This window comes from Chamaea fasciata, unplaced genomic scaffold, assembly GCF_029207755.1.
Source record: "Chamaea fasciata isolate MVZ Bird 193981 ecotype frontalis unplaced genomic scaffold, bChaFas1.0.hap1 SCAF_32, whole genome shotgun sequence".
In the NCBI taxonomy this organism is placed as follows: domain Eukaryota; kingdom Metazoa; phylum Chordata; class Aves; order Passeriformes; family Sylviidae; genus Chamaea; species Chamaea fasciata.
Window position 1 is genome coordinate 3,125,247 of NW_027094117.1, and position 17,577 is coordinate 3,142,823.

The following is a 17,577-nucleotide window of genomic DNA, read 5'->3' on the forward strand; positions in this document are numbered from 1 at the left end:
ATCCCTCTCTGTCCCGGTCCCTTCCTGGCAACCACCACTGTTTCCCAGATCCTACCCCCCTGCCGCGTTCCTGGGCACTGGGACCCCCCTGCATCTCCATCCTCAGCTCCGGGATGCCCTGCAGCCCCTTATCTCCCACCAACACCCCCCTGCACCCTCTTTCCTGCCTATCCTCCTCTCCCAGACCCTTGATCCCCTGTTTCCGTGGCCTCGGGGGCCCCCAGACCCACACTCCTGGCCATCCTGGGGCACCTCACACCCAGGCCTCCCTTTCCTGGGAAACCTGAACTTGCAATGGGGCTCTTAAGCTGCTCTGGGATTTATGATCACCCAAAGGGAGAGAGAGGAGAGGAGAGGAGAGGAGAGGAGAGGAGAGGAGAGGAGAGGAGAGGAGAGGAGAGGAGAGGAGAGGAGAGGAGAGGAGAGGAGAGGAGAGGAGAGGAGAGGAGAGGAGAGGAGAGGAGAGGAGAGGAGAGGAGAGGAGAGGAGAGGAGAGGAGAGGAGAGGAGAGGAGAGGAGAGGAGAGGAGAGGAGAGGAGAGGAGAGGAGAGGAGAGGAGAGGAGAGGAGAGGAGAGGAGAGGAGAGGAGAGGAGAGGAGAGGAGAGGAGAGGAGAGGAGAGGAGAGGAGAGGAGAGGAGAGGAGAGGAGAGGAGAGGAGAGGAGAGGAGAGGAGATTTGGAATCAGGGATTGGAGTCCCAGTGCCCAGTCCTACTCCCCTGGGGATGGGAACCTCTGGTGGTGGGTTTTGTTAAGCTGTTTTGGAGTTGGATCCCAATGGTTCATCCCTGCTTCTCCCCCCAATAAATCAGGTACCGTCCAAAGGTATCTCCTCCCCTGTCCCTCTGTCCATCTCTCCTGACCCTGCCCTTGCTCTGGAAGCTTTGGTCAGTGTCCTGGGTTGAAGTATATTCTATCACCATCTTCAAGAACTGTTGAAACCAGGTGAGGCAGTGCTCCCTGCCTCCTCCACTCTGGCTTATCTTCTGTTAATGGGCCATCAGCACCTTTGCTACACAGCTCACAGATAACCCCCTCCTGGACTACCTCCTGTTAATGGGCCCATCAGGCCTTATCACATGACTCACCATCCCATTGTGGGATGCTCCGCCCAGAGGGAGAAACCAAGCATTCCAGCCTGGATGTAAGCTGAGACTCTGAACACCAGAGGGGCGCTTACCCACTGGATTCCCAGAGGACCCGAGCTACCAGACTTTTCTACAGGATCACTGCTTCAGGAAGACCACCTCATCTGGACTGCTTCCATCACTACGCTCAGGTTGTATTCTGACTCTGTCAGTGGTCTTTTGTATTATTGCATTGATTTTATTTTACTTTCTTTCCTTTTTTTCTTTTTTTCCTATTAAATTGTATCTCTGACTTGGAGCCTCTCATTTGTTTTGCCTTCAAACTACTACATTTTTGGCGCCCAACGTGCGGCACAAGGCACTGAGAAAAGTCAGAATTACAATTTTGTATTGAAGAAGACACCTGTTCGCTATGATGCTCAACATGCTTACATGTGTCTTATATCTATCTCTCTATATTTTTCCACAACTGGGGTACTATCTGCCAGTCTTAATGCTCCTGCGTAGACCAGGGTATGGTACTAAAATTGCTTTAGTAGTCTATTATGTCCATTGCTTGATAAACTCTGAGGCAATGAACATTATTCAGAATATACACCCAGTTTTGTTTTCTTGTTCTGGTCTAGGATGCTACATCTGGGGCCTCAACAATCTCACCCAGCCCCTGTGGGGAGGGGTGAAGAATGATTTTTTCCAGCTTTTTAGGCATGACACAGCAGTTTTTGAAAATATGGAATACCCTCTGGATGCCAAGGACAGCATGATGTTGTTGTTAGTCCTGCTTTGTCTTCTCTGCACGGCCCGCACCATGCTTAGAATCAAAACACTACATGGTGTGATACAGCGTGTTCTGAAGGAAGAGGAAGAGGGAAAAAGAAGCAGAGCAACGATATCAGTGTCTACACAGAGTGTCACAGAGGTGAAAGGAACCAAAGGCAAGGCAACAGTGTCCTCATCTACACAGACCGTCACAGAGGAGAAAGAAGCCAAAAGTGAGGCAACAGTGTCCACATCTACGCAGACTGTCACAGAGGAGAAAGGGACTAAGGGTGCCATCAGCATCTCCACACAAACCATCACCGAACCTGAACAGCCTAAACCAGTAGCAGTTGCCCCCGTTCAGAAGAAGAAATCAAGGACCAAATCAGTCCGCATAGTGACTGATGAGGGTGCAGCAGGACCTTCACAATCAGCAGAAGAGACAGAGCCAGAAATCGTCACTCGCTCTCTATCCCTGGGTGAGCTGCGTGACCTGCGAAGGGAATTCACCCGCCAGACCAACGAGTCCATCCTGACCTGGCTGCTCCGCATCTGGGACGCTGCAGCCAATGACACCATTCTGGATGGAAGTGAGGCCAGGCAACTGGGATCGTTGTCCCGGGATGTGGTCATTGACCAGGGGATTGGGAAAAGCCAAGAACCTCTCAGCCTCTGGCAGCGACTGCTAACAAGTGTGAAGGATAGATACCTTTGTAAAGAAGACCTCCAAGTGCACCAAGGAAAATGGAACACAATAGAACAAGGTATCCGATGCCTGAGGGAATTGGCTGTGTTGGAAATCATTTTTTCAGAAGATGAGAGATTTCCTAAAAACCCAGATGGTGTCCAGTGCACATCACGGATGTGGTTGAGATTTGCACGGCTTGGACCCGAGATGTACTCACGTTACCTGGCAACACTGCAATGGAGGGAAGGTGAGGACAGGGTAGGTGTCTTGGCTAATAAACTAAGAATTTACGAGGACACTGTCACTGCCCCAGTTCGTACCCATGTCTCATCTGTGGAAACAAGACTGGCTGAGCAAGTCCGGAACTTGATTGAAGAAGGCCATCAGAAACTGAAAAAAGAACTTAAGGAAGAAATTTACCATATCCAGCCAGAGCCAATGAGAGTCTCTGCCATTAGGAGCAGGCGCTCCCCAGCCAGGGAGAGAGGATACACACCCCGAGGTAACCTCTGGTCTTTTCTTCGGGAGCATGGAGAAGACATGAGGAAGTGGGATGGAAAACCCACCTCCTCCTTAGCAGCCCGGGTACGTGAACTGAAAAGAGAAACACCTACCACAAAGAGCCCATCTAGAATCAATGTTGCTCCGGTCTCTCGTGCACAGAACTCCAGACGGTACAGGAATGACGATATGACTGATCCTCTTGAAGGGACCTCAGAAACATATTTACAAGAAGAGAGCAATGTATGCCATGACCAGGAATAGGGGGGCCCTGCCTCTAGCCAGGTAGAGGAAAGGGACAATCGGATCTACTGGACTGTGTGGATCCGATGGCCTGGAACATCTGACCCACAAAGATATACGGCTCTGGTTGATACCGGTGCTCAGTGTACTCTGATGCCATCAAGGTACGTGGGAGCAGAACCCATTTCCATTTCTGGGGTGACAGGAGGATCCCAGGAGCTGACTGTACTGGAAGCTGAAGTAAGTCTAACTGGGAAAGAATGGCAGAAACACCCCATTGTGACTGGTCCAGAGGCCCCATGCATTTTGGGCATAGACTGTCTCAGAAATGGGTATTTCAAAGACCCAAGAGGATACCGCTGGGTTTTTGGCATAGCTGCTCTAGAGACAGAAGGCATCAGACAACTGAGTACCTTGCCTGGACTCTCAGACGACCCCTCTGCTGTGGGACTACTGAAAGTTGAAGAACAACAGGTGCCGATCGCCCGAGCAACAGTGCACCGTCGGCAATATCGCACCGACAGAGACTCTGTGGTCCCCATCCATAAGATGATTCGTGAGCTAGAGAGCCAAGGGGTGGTAAGCAAGGCTCGTTCACCCTTTAATAGCCCTATATGGCCCGTGTGTAAGTCCAGTGGAGAATGGAGACTGACAGTGGATTACCGTGGCCTGAATGAAGTCACACCACCACTGAGCGCTGCCGTACCAGACATGTTGGAGCTTCAGTATGAGCTGGAATCCAAGGCAGCAAAATAGTATGCGACCATTGATATTGCAAATGCCTTTTTCTCCATTCCTCTGGCAGCAGAATGCAGGCCTCAGTTTGCCTTCACCTGGAGGGGCGTGCAGTACACCTGGAACCGACTGCCCCAGGGGTGGAAGCACAGTCCCACCATTTGCCATGGACTGATCCAGGCTGCACTGGAAAAGGGTGAGGCTCCAGAACACCTGCAATACATTGACGACATTATCGTGTGGGGAAACACCGCAACAGAAGTCTTTGAGAAAGGAGAGAAGATCATTCAGATTCTCCTGAAGGCCAGCTTCGCCATCAAGAGGAGCAAAGTCAAGGGACCTGCTCGAGAGATCCAGTTCCTGGGAGTGAAGTGGCAAGATGGACGGCGTCAGATTCCCACTGAAGTCATCAATAAGATCACTGCAATGTCTCCACCGACCAACAAGAAGGAAACACAAGCTTTCCTAGGTGCCATAGGTTTCTGGAGGATGCACATTCCCGAGTATAGCCAAATTGTGAGCCCTCTCTACCTGGTCACCCGCAAGAAGAACGATTTCCACTGGGGCCCAGAACAGCAGCAAGCTTTCGCCCAGATCAAGCAGGAAATCGCTCATGCAGTAGCCCTTGGCCCAGTCAGGACGGGATCAGAGGTGAAGAATGTGCTTTACTCTGCAGCCGGGAGCCATGGTCTGTCATGGAGCCTTTGGCAGAAGGTGCCGGGTGAGACTCGGGGACGACCACTGGGATTCTGGAGCCGAAGCTACAGAGGATCCGAAGCCAACTACACTCCCACAGAGAAGGAAATCTTAGCCGCCTATGAAGGAGTCCAAGCTGCCTCAGAGGTGATTGGTACTGAAGCACAGCTGCTTCTGGCACCTCGACTACCGGTGCTGGGGTGGATGTTCAAGGGAAAGGTTCCTACCACACATCACGCCACCGACACCACGTGGAGCAAATGGATCGCCCTGATCACGCAGCGCGCCCGTATTGGAAACCTGAATCGCCCTGGGATTCTGGAAATTATAACAAACTGGCCTGAAGGTGAGACCTTTGGATTATCCTCTGAAGAAGAGGAGGAGCAAGTGACACGGGCCGAGGAAGCCCCACCATATAACGAGCTACCAGAGAGTGAGAGACGATATGCCCTTTTCACCGACGGTTCCTGCCGAATTGTAGGTGCTAACCGGAAATGGAAAGCTGCTGTATGGAGCCCCACACGACGAGTTGCACAGGCTACCGAGGGAGAAGGTGGATCGAGTCAGGTCGCAGAGCTTAAAGCTGTCCAGCTGGCTTTGGATATTGCTGAACGAGAGAAGTGGCCAAGGCTCTATCTCTACACTGACTCATGGATGGTAGCTAATGCTCTGTGGGGATGGCTGGACCGCTGGAGAAAGGCCAACTGGCAGCGCAGAGGGAAACCCATCTGGGCTGCTGAGATTTGGCAGGACATCGCCACCCGAGTAGAAAGGCTGACCGTGAAGGTTCGACACGTGGATGCGCATGTACCCAAGAGTCGGGCTAATGAAGAACATCATAACAACGAGCAGGTGGATCGAGCTGCCAAGGTGAAAGTATCTCAGGTTGATCTAGACTGGCAGCACAAAGGAGAATTGTTCCTAGCTCGTTGGGCTCATGATGCCTCTGGTCATCAAGGGAGAGATGCAACATATCGATGGGCTCGTGACCGAGGGGTGGACATTACTATGGACAGCATCTCCCAGGCTATCCATGACTGCGAGACCTGTGCTGCGATCAAACAGGCCAAGCGAGTGAAGCCTCTGTGGTATGGCGGACGATGGTCAAAGTATAGGTATGGGGAAGCCTGGCAAATTGACTACATCACCCTTCCCCAAACCCGCCAAGGCAAGCGCTACGTGCTCACCATGGTGGAAGCAACCACTGGATGGCTGGAGACCTACCCTGTGCCTCATGCTACTGCCCGGAACACCATCTTGGGCCTGGAAAAGCAGGTCCTGTGGAGACATGGCACCCCTGAGAGAATTGAGTCAGACAACGGGACTCATTTCAAGAATGGCCTCATAAGCACTTGGGCCAGAGAACACGGAATCGAATGGATATACCATATCCCATACCATGCACCAGCTGCCGGGAAGGTGGAACGCTGCAATGGACTGCTTAAAACTACCCTTAAGGCACTTGGTGGAGGGACCTTCAAAAATTGGGAACAGAACTTAGCGAAGGCCACCTGGATGGTCAATACCCGAGGGTCCATCAATCGAGCTGGTCCTGCCCAGTCTGAATCCTTGCATACAGTGGATGGAGATAGGGTCCCTGTGGTACACATGAGAGGTATGTTAGGAAAGACTGTTTGGATTAATCCCACCTCGGGCAAGGGCAAACCCATCCGTGGGGTTGTCTTTGCACAAGGACCTGGTTACACTTGGTGGGTGATGCAAAAGGATAGGGACACCCACTGTGTACCACAAGGAGACCTTATTTTAAGTGAGAACTGTGTGTAGGATTTCATTATATATATATATGTGTGTGTGTGTAGTTTAAGGAAGGTATTGATTTGGGATGATGTAGATGGTAATAGAATAAGGGGTGGATAATGTCCTGGGTTGAAGTATATTCTATCACCATCTTCAAGAACTGTTGAAACCAGGTGAGGCAGTGCTCCCTGCCTCCTCCACTCTGGCTTATCTTCTGTTAATGGGCCATCAGCACCTTTGCTACACAGCTCACAGATAACCCCCTCCTGGACTACCTCCTGTTAATGGGCCCATCAGGCCTTATCACATGACTCACCATCCCATTGTGGGATGCTCCGCCCAGAGGGAGAAACCAAGCATTCCAGCCTGGATGTAAGCTGAGACTCTGAACACCAGAGGGGCGCTTACCCACTGGATTCCCAGAGGACCCGAGCTACCAGACTTTTCTACAGGATCACTGCTTCAGGAAGACCACCTCATCTGGACTGCTTCCATCACTACGCTCAGGTTGTATTCTGACTCTGTCAGTGGTCTTTTGTATTATTGCATTGATTTTATTTTACTTTCTTTCCTTTTTTTCTTTTTTTCCTATTAAATTGTATCTCTGACTTGGAGCCTCTCATTTGTTTTGCCTTCAAACTACTACAGTCAGCTGTCCATTTTCCCCCTGACCCTGCCCTATGTTATAGAGAAATACCTGTCAGTCCAGCCTGGGGTCAATCACCTTTCTGCTTCGCGCTCTCTATCCCCCAGTTGAAAGGTGGGCACACAGGCTTTGTTCGATCTCTTTTTCGTCCCCCCTCTCTTCGGGAATAAAGATCTCTGAGAAACCATATGGAAAAGAGCCTTCTCTGATCCTTGCTCTGAAACCTGGACACTCCAACACCTGTTGCCGTAGAACAACAGCCTTGTTCTGCACCATTACCTGAGACTGCAAGCAGATTCAGGAACGGCCCCTGGCGCTGCCAGCAATCAGAGCTAACTGGGGATCTACCAGCCCAGGGTCAGGAACCCCTCCCCACAAGAAAAACTGGATCCACTGCTCCCGCTGCTTCCCCTGCTTTGGGACAAACCCAGCAAGTTGCAGGCAGAGTTTGAGTGCAGGGCCCCAGAGCTCAGCACAGCCCGGCCCGGGGGTCCCAGAGTGCGTGGCCATGGAGGGTGTCAGGGCAGTCCGGGGAGATCCAGGGAGGTCTGAGGAGGGGACCCAGGTGAATTCCCTAATATTCCCCCTTTCCCCCTGTCCCCTCACACTCCCTCTGTCACTTTCACTTCCCCCTCTCCCAAACTGCACCACCGGGATCTGCCCGCCTCTCTCAGCCCCAGCCCTGGCTTTCAAGTGACCTGGGGACCCCCCGCAGAATGGGGGGTCCCTCCTGTGTCCCCCGGGTGTTGGGTGGGGGGATGTGAGGGCTGGGCGCGCTCAGGACAGCCCCGTCCTCACAGCCAGAGGCTCTTTACTGCTCCAGGGGAGAGGTTCATATCCCATCCCAAGGTCACTCTGGTCCTGGCTCTGCTCGTGATCCTGGTCCTGGCTTTGGTGCCGGCCTTGGCTGTGCTGTCAGGTAAGGGAGGGGCAGCTGCCTCAGCCCAGCCCCTGGGGGCACAGCAGGGTCCCTATTGCCTGTGGAGGGGAATCCTGGACCTTCTCCTCTCCCCTCTGCAGGGGGAAGACAAGGAAATATTCCAGTTTTTCCTGACACTCCGCAGCTGCTGGCCTGTCCTGCTGGGTGGGTTGGGTACAATGGGATGTGCCACTTCCTCTCGAAGGATGAGCGCACCTGGGATCAGGGTCAGGCTCAGTGCTCTGAGCTCGGGGCCTCCCTGGCCGTGCTCAGGGATGAGGAAATGGTGAGTGAGGGGCTGGGAGGGTGTGGGGTGGCCGAGGGGAGCCTGGGGGGCTCCTGGGCTGGGGGTGCAGCTCCCACTGCCGGCTCCTCTCCACTTCCCAGGAGTTCCTATTCCGCCTCAGCTGGAAAGTCGGTTACTGGCTTAGGCTTCGCAGACGGGGACAGCAGCTTCAGTGGGAGGACGGCAGCAGCTTCAACTCCTGGTGAGTCCCAGGGAGCCGAGCAGGACCTGGGGGGCATGTCGGGGCATGTGGGAATGAACAGGGGATGGGGCAGGAAGTGTCCTTTTGTGTGCCAGCATTGTCTCTGCTCCTCCTTGCAGGGTTCCTGTCCTGGGCAATGCAGAGTGTGTATACCTGGCTGAGAATCATTTTGGGAGTGTGACCTGCTCAAATCCAATGCCCTATCTGTGCAGCAGACCCCAAACTCGCCTGTGACAGGGGATGGACAAAGCACCTTCTCTGTGCTGGGCAATCACAGCTTTGCCCCTTTTTCAAACCCTGGGATGTCCATCCTCAGGCGCAGTGTCTGCCTTGCACTGACCCTCAGGGTCACCTCAGTACCTGATCTCATCAACATCTCACCCTGTTTGGTCTCAGGGTCACCTCAGTGCCTGGTCTCCAGGAGATGAACCTGCAGGAATAGGACGTGATGTGGAAGCTGACGTGTGGCTGCCTGTGCAGGGCCTGGGGGTTCCTTTCTCCTTCTGCAGCCACTCCAGGACTCATCCTGTTTCTCTTGCACTACACATTTATACACTAAGCCTGTATATATATGTAGGTACAACACTCTGGAAACAGATTTCAAATGCATTCTTCTAACACTGTATTTACACACTAAGCTTTTATATCTATATTGGTATAACACTGTGAATACAGACCACAAACAAGTGCTTCCATGTGGATGTGACCTTGGTTGGGGCAAGGTGCCAATAATGCCAATGTGTGATTTAACCTCACAGGTACCATTACCTTAAGGGTTGGACTCGATCCTTGTGGGTCCCTTCCAATTCAGAGCCTTCTGAGGAATGACCCTGCATGTCCTCCATCAGTATTTAGGGTGCCACTGTTGCTGCTGTTTTTGTATTCTTTATAATTTTGGGGTTTTTACTGAATGCTTGCAAAGTGCCCCCGGTGTCCCTCGTGTTCCCCCGGCGCCGGCAGCCCCGTCCCTTCCCTGCTCCCCCTCCCACGTCCCGTCCCGGCTGGCGGAGCCTTGGAGCTGCCGTGGGGGCCGTGGGGCTGCCCCGGGGGCTGCGCCCTGAGCCGGGGCCCCTTCCCAGCGCTCCCAGTCTGCCCATCCAGCCCGGAGCAGCCGGCGAGGGCTTCAGCTGGGACGGCAGGGGGGCGACGCCGAGGGGTGGGACCCACCTCGCTTGGGTTTGGTTTGCTCTTCCCAGCCTCAGGAAAAAAGATTTTTGGAAGTTTCTGCCAGAAATCTCTCCCCTCCTCCACTCAGCCCAAGGGCCTGGGGGGTTTTCCCTTTTATTTGGCGAAATCAAAGCCGTGCACTTCATGCTCATAATTAGGGCCAGGAGAAGTGACGGCTTTCCTCGGAGCCGGTGCCGGGGAACACGCCGGGCTGGGAAAGGCGGGCCGGGAGGTGCGGAGAAGTTTGTTTGTGTTTCCAGCTCAATCCCGACTCGGGCCCGGGCCCGTCCCAGCGCTGTTCCTCATCTGCGGCTTTCCCCTCACACAGCCCGGGGGCGGGGCCTGAGAGCGCGGGGCGGGTGTGGGCCGTGCACAGAGCCCGCCCTTGGCTCGCTGCCATTGGCGAATTGTGGCCTCACTCCAGAATCTCGCGCGCCGATTGGGCCGAGCGGGGCCAAGCCCGGCCCCGGGGCCGCCCCCCGGGCTGCCGTTGACCGGCAGAGGCGCCATTGGCGGAGCGTGTGTGCGGGCCCGGGAGCGGCGGCAGCGGCCGGAGCCCGGTGAGGCGGCGGCGGAGCTCGGAGGCGGCCCCAGCGCGGGTGGGAGCCGCGCTCGGTTCTGCCGGGGCTCGGGGCCGGCTGCGGGCGGAGGGGGCGGCAGGGGGCTCTGGCGGGTTCCTTGTGCCGTGTCGGCGCCGTGTTCCCCGTGGCCTGAGGGCGCTGCGGGAGCGGCTGCCCGCGGTCTCCTTCCCGCCGCTGCCTCGGCAGGAGCCGGTGCCGGAGCAGCGCTGCCTCGTCCCGCTTCCTGCGGGTAGGACGGAGGTGGCCGCCCTGTCCCCGGGGCTGTGCGGGAAAATTCCCGTGGCCAGCGGTTTGTGTCCCCGGAGGAGACCGAGGAGTCCTGTAAAAGTGACTTTATTCCTGAACAAAGGGAGAGGCCGTGCGGCGTTTGCCGTGGGGTCTCTCCAGTTGTTGTCGTACTCGACCTCCTTTTTATCCTGATTTTCCCTTCTGCATCTCCCTGTCCCTTTGCCCAGTGGCGAAGGTCCTTGGAAAGTTCCGACTTCCCGATCCGCCGCCTGCATGTCCTCGTTAATATGCACCCCCCTTTTGTATAACATCCGATATTCATGGCTCTGTTCAGTCTTTTTTCTTCTTTTTGATGTTAAGGAATTTCGCAGGACCTTGGCTGAGCAGCAGTCCATGTCAATGAGTAACGTTTTCTGAAACTGATGGTTTTTCTCATTCCTTCCGTTCTCCAAGTCCCTGTCCCTATGTCCAAGCAGATTCACTGATTCACTCTGTTTTTTCTTGCTGGGTCCTCTTTGACTTTGGGATTATTGTCAGTGCCCTCATTCCCTGTCCTTTTGTAGCCGTGTGTGGATCAGGAGGCCTGGCTGCCACCTGCATCCCCTTGCTCAGCTGCTGAATGAGCTGCCCTCAGCGAGGTGTCCTGCACGGTCCAAAGATGAGAGTTGCTGGAGCACAACAGAGGAGAAAGAGCATTCGTTTAACCCATGGTGTGCCAGGGAACCACGAAACCGTGTCCCATTCCCATCCTTTCCACGTTTGGACCGGCACATGAGCTGCTTTCTTATTTCCTTTGTTATCTGTTTCACCAGTTTTCTGTTGTCATCTATTTGTCAACGACATCTTGAGTCATTTAATTTTCCACCCTGTCCTCCTCCTTCTGCTAATATATAATCTGATCCCATCCCCCGGTGAAATGTTGCATTCTTCGTTTGAGTGGATTGGTGAGCCAGACTGAGGAGCTGGATCTGTCTTGTGGACGTCTTGTAATCTAATTCTGCCATTGAAATGATCAGTGGGTTCTCTGGCCCCTGATCTGAATTGGTTCGGGTTCCCTGGGGCTGGTCCATGGTGTTGCAGGATTTGTTCTGATGGCCGTTCATCTTTTCCCCATTTTTGGGTGCTCCCTCCAGCCAGGGCTGCAACAATTGATCTCTTTTTTCTAATTAAATCCTCACACACTTGGATTCCCAAGTGATTTCTCTGAACTTGTGGTAGCACAAACACCCCAGTGGTCTAATGCTCCCTGTGTGACACAGACAGTGAGAGCACATGTTGGAGTGGGGAGAGGGATGATTCCCCCCCTCTTATTTTAGTGAAGTTTTCACAACATTCTCCATTTGCTGTTTCCCTTTGCAGCTGAAGCAATTTGTGTTGCAGAGTCAGATCTCCTCACTGTGGGCTCTGCCTTTGGCTGTGCCAATTCCATCTGTGCCAGCAGGCAGAGCTTGGGGTGAGGGACAGAGGGAATCAGCCCAATTCCTCCCCCGGGCAAGTAGAGCCTGGTGCATTGTCCACACTTTTCCCCAGCAGTGTTAATTTGCATTTCTAAAGCTCCTCTCCTGGCTGCCTGGAAGGAAGCTTCTCTTCCAGACCAGCGATTGAATGACTCTCATGTGGTTCCCTACAATCTACTTTTGTTTTAACTGTGAATTTAACTGTTTAATTCTTTTCACTGTTTACTGTTAAAGGCTCGCTTTTAAAGCTCTTCTGGTTTTGTAAAATGCAACCTAACGGTGAACATCGAAAAACCCATACCAAAATTTTGCCATCACTAAATGCCTTCCACAAACATACACAAAAACATTCCGAAGCCATCAAGTTTTTTCTGCTTCTTCTCCTAGGACTAAAAATTGTTTCTCACACCCCTGGTCCAAACATTACTGACAATTTAAAAGTAGGATTATTATGAGAGATTATTCTGATGGTGCAATCGTTTCTCTGAAACTGCGAGAAAAACAGTAATTCTCCAATAATACATTTAGTGTTAGAGAGTCAAGGCATTACTTGATTTTGGCCAGGATGTGCAACAGAAACCATTTCATCTACACGTAGCCTGGGTGTGCAGCAAAAATCATTCCATGACACGTGAGTTTTACTGGATTTTCCCTAAACTTTCTACAGTCTGACCCACAGATCCAGCAGAGGATCTGTGGGCAGGCACAGGGGCTTCCCCCGCTGCGGAGCCCTGGCTGCTGCTCCGGTGCCTTCAGTGCGGGGTCAGTCGTGGCCTGTTTAACATGCACAGACAATTCCAATTCCTTTTGGGAGTCTGGGAGAGCCATGGCTGGGGCATCGATCATGTTCGTTTTTTCATTTTCTCATGTTTTGTTCTCTTTCTCATGTCCATACCATAACATTGAGGCTGTCTGGGGTTAAAATGTCACACAATGTTCTGGGTAGAACAGAGAGTCCTCAATCCAGTCCTCCAATTCCCTATTAATCCTCAGAATTGTTGCAGCTCCTTTTTATCCTGGGTAAAGTTACTTCTGAGATTCCCTTGACCTTCTGTTGGTCAATTCACTACAAACTTTCAGTCAAATAATGCCCCAAATATTTAACTTCTTTCTCCACCTTTTGCGCTTTTTCTTTCAAATACTCCAAAATGCTTTTTAGCCTGAAAATGGAGCCATTCCACAGAGGCTTCTTCTACCACTTCGTGTCCTCCTGACTGGAGCAAGTCATCCTCATCCTGCATTATCCCTGTCCCTGGGGGTGAGGTAAATTCTTTTGATATTTTCTGCAAAGCTTGCCCGAATAAGGCTGGTGCTTCTGTGCATCCCTGCAGAAGGACCGTCCATGTCTTTCCCATTTTCCCTTCTCCCTCTTGTTCCCACTCAAAGGCCAAATCCTGTTCAGCATCCTGTGTCAGTGGGCATCCCCCAAAGCATCTTTGACATCAAATCCTGAATGGCAGCAGTGTGAGGAGGGAACCTGGTTCCAGGTGGTGTAAGGATCTGAGACTGTGGGGTGCCTGGGTTTGATAATCTCATTTCTTCTTAGGTCCTGCACCATTCTGTGGATTCCATCTGATTTCTTGGTTGGCAGCATAGGAGGAGCATTATAGGGAGAGATGCCTGGCTCCCAAAGCCCTGCCTTGAACAGGGGCTCAGTAACAGGCTGTAAGCCCTTCCTTCCCTCCCTTGGAATAGGGGATTGCTTTTAGACACCACTTGTCCTGGTTGCTGCAGAGTCATTTGGAGAGGCTGGGTATCTGATTTTCCCTCTTTCCCTGCCGCTGCCCACACTTGTGGGTTCACTTCAGCACAGGCCTTGCCAGACATTTGACACAAAGGTACCACAGAACTGGCCTCTGTATCATCTTTTACAGTATTAATTTGCATTCCCAGTTTAGCCATCAAATGCCTTCCCAGTAAATTACAATCACAATTAGGAACAAGTAAAAATTCCTGCATTTCAAACCCATCCCCCACATCTGCCGATAGTGGTTGACTAAAACACATCTGCTCATCTTTCCCACTTGTCCCTGAATAATCAAAGACATTTTAGGGATTTATCAGTTCCTTAAATCCAGCTTCTGCTTATCAAAAGGGAAGTCTATCTGTCTTACTTCAGCAATATCTGGTTTAACTAAAATCTTTAATTCTTCAAAATTAATGTTACAAGAGCAGCAGGCTGCGTGGTCAGTTAATATTTTCTGGAAGTGATGCCTTCTTCTGTCCCTTCCTTATGTCCGAGTGCCTGGCCCTATCCCCAAGCAGATTCGCAGCATCTGTTTGTAAAGACACTTTCCTCTTCTCCCTTTCATGGGGGTTCCCCGTTTGCGGGACATCCCCCCTGGAGCAGGGTGTCCCCCGTTGCTGCAGCCCCACCCCTCGGGCAGGCTCAGCCAATGGGAGCGCGCGGCGCTGATGACTCACCAGTTGCCAGGCAGACCCGCAGGTCCCAGCGGTGCCCCCCGGACCCCACGTGCGCCCTGCCCTCGGCCCCAGCGCCCCCGCGAGGGGAATTTGGGGAGGTGGGAGGGGGGAGGTTTTGCGAGGGGCTGAATCTTTATATTGTGGAAAAGTTTTTGTCTGAGTCTCGATGTGTGGGGAGTTTTTGATCTGTGTCGATGTTTGGAGGACTTCTAGGCTGAATCTTGGTGTTTTGGAGATTTTCACAGACACAAGGTGCCCGCTGACTTTTTGAGAATAACTTGGGCAAGGAGGAACCCCCAGCCTAAGGTGCTCTCCTCTTGTTTTCTCCCTAAACCAGGATCTGTCATTCCCAAGGAGTGCCCAGATGGAGAAGGAGGAAAAGCCCAGGACATCCCGCAGGAGGAGGGGCTGCAAACCCAGCCCAGGGAGCTGCGAGGAGGAAAGACCTGCCCTGTGCCAGGAGGGCGGCCGGAGATCCAGCCGGAGCTCAGAGCTGGTGGAGAAGCCTCATGGAGGGGAGAAGCCCCACAAGTGCCTGGAATGTGGGAAGGGTTTCAGCTACAGCTGCCACCTGATCCGGCACCAGAGGATCCACAGTGGGGAACGGCCCTATGAGTGTGGGGAATGTGGGAAGAGCTTCAGCCACAGCAGTAACCTGAGGAGACATGAGAGGATCCACACTGGGGAAAAACCCTACAAGTGTGGGGAGTGTGGGAACAGCTTCAGGAACAGCTCCGCCCTGTGGAAACACCAGATGATCCACACTGGGGAAAAACCCTACGAGTGTGGGGAATGTGGGAACAGCTTCAGAGACAGCTCTACCCTGTGGAAACACCAGATGATCCACAGTGGGGAAAAACCATACGTGTGTGGGGAATGTGGGAGGAGCTTCAGAGACAGCTCCAGTCTCGCCCAGCACCCAGTGATCCACACGGGGGAAGGGCCCTACACCTGCTTGGAATGTGGGAAGAGCTTTGGATTGTGCTCCGACCTGAGAAAACACCAGCGCATCCACAGCTGGGAGAGGCCCTACGAGTGTCTCCAGTGTGGGAAGAGGTTTGCAAGGAGCTCCACTCTCCTCTTACATCAGCGGATTCACACGGATGAGAGGCCCTTCCGCTGCCCCGACTGCGGGAAGGGCTTCAACCGCAACTCACACCTCACTGTCCACCGGCGCATCCACACCGGGGAGAGGCCCTGCAAGTGTCCTGAGTGTGGGGAGAGCTTCTCAGACAGATCTAAAGTGACCAGACACCAACGGAGGCAGCACTAAGGGAAGCCCTGCGAGTGCCCGAGTGCGGGAAGAGCTTCGTGCGCTGCTCCAGCTCCATCCCCCATGGGAGGATCGGCGTTGGATGATCCCCAGTGACCCCCGTTGGGCAGAGCCCTGGTGATCCGTGGTCCTGGTGATCTGTGTTGGGAAGAGATGTGGCTGAGGGGGCTCCACATCTTCCTGTCTCCCTGTGGGCACCTGGATGAACACAGGGGCAGGAACATCCATCGGGACACAGACCGACATTGGGAATTCCTTGGGGAGAGCGGATTTGTTGACTTTCAACCCCAGAAAATCTTTTGTGCTCAGTCCTATCTTCTGGGGGCATCAAGGAATGCTGGATGGTCTTGGAGGTAATTTCCAGTGTCAGGATTCCACGATTTTGCTTTCCTGTTGCCCATGGGTGTTTTCCACAGACAAATGGTGATGAACTGGGGCAAAGACCATGACTGTGGAGGCAGTGGGGTGGAAACTGCTCCAAAAAAGGTTCTTCCCTCCCACCCAAGCATGTGGATCCTCAGCTGGCACAGACAGGAATATCCTTTTCTTTTGGCCTTGATTTGCTTTTCATTTCTCTTCATGCCTTTTAAATGTCCAACAGTGGGGTAAAAATAAAGACGTTGAACTAAGACATGGCTGGGGACATAAGACATGGGGAGTGACTTTGGGACACATGGACATGGAGGGTGACGTGGCCATTCATGGGGACATGAGGGGACACGGGCACAGATGGAGACGTGGGGGACAATGACAAGGATGGAGACACGGTGGGGAGGCAGCCATGGGTGAGGACATGGTGGGACGTGGCCAGTGGCAAGTGGGGACATGGCCATGGCCGGTGCCATGGGGGGAACTTGCAGGGGCTGTGGGGGATGCTGGGTTTGAGGGAGTTGAGGGTTCCTGGGAGGGCCTTGGGGCTTGCTGAGGGCTTTGGGGACCCCAGGCCCAGCGGCTCCGGCTGCGTTGGGAGACCCTGGTGGAGGTTCTGGGGCAGCTGCTCAAGGACCTCCTGACCTGGACCCCCAGCCGGGCATTGGGCTCCTGGAAAGGAATGAACGTCCTTGTCCCCAGGAGGGAAATCCCAGCACTCCCAGGGTGTCGTGGGCAGCTGAGAGGCCACAAAAGGGAGGGGAAAGCCAGTCAGAGCTGTCCCCCCTAACAACTGCACCCCAAAAATCCCAAACTCAGGGATTCCTCCCAGAAAAAAAGCTGCCAGGAGCTGCCTGAATTCAGGGAAAGGGGGGATGGGACCCCCAGACTGAGCAGGAAGGGCCTGGAACCCCTAGAACCAAGCATGGGGAGATGGTGGTGGGGGATTGGGGGGCAGTGGGGAAGAGGTGGAAGAGTGGGGGAAATGGGGGGCCTGGGACCCCAAAAGAGTGGGGGAGGGGTTGGGACCACCAGATTGCTTTGGGAGGGGTCCTACTCTGTCAAGCTGTTCGTGGGTATAGGGTCTTAAATGGCCAAGAACATTTTCTGGTTATTACGAGTTGTTTATTATATAAATGCATCGATCCAAAAAGCAGGAGTCCTAAGTATGTAGTCTTACTAAAAGTTGCAATACTTAAAGTCCCAGTGGGGCGTAGAAGCAGGTTAACAGACAGTTCCAACCTCGGGGGCAATAACTTACTAACAAGGAATCCCAGCCACGGGGGGAAGGCAGATTGACAGGGGCTCCCAGCCAGAAGGAAAAGGCAGATTCCTGGCCCAGAGTCCCGTTGCGAGCAGCGTTCTCTGCAGCAGTGGCCGCAGCAGCAAAGGCTTCAGCTGTAACAGCGGCAGCAGCAGCTGCACCCCCCAAGTGGTGATACCTGACAAAGTCCTGGCCACGGCCCCCTGGCCACGGCTCCCTGGCAGAGCCCCGTTGTCTCTTGTTGTAGATGGCAGGAGGATGGATCCGTCATTGAAGAATCGATGAGTCGATGCC

General features: G+C 53.3%; 1 pseudogene; it reads left to right on the plus strand.

Annotated features, from left to right (window-relative positions):
• Positions 1 to 14,709: 14,709 nt before the first annotated feature.
• Positions 14,710 to 17,577, plus strand: part of LOC136303290 (zinc finger protein 420-like) — a 47,440-nt pseudogene continuing 44,572 nt past the window's right edge.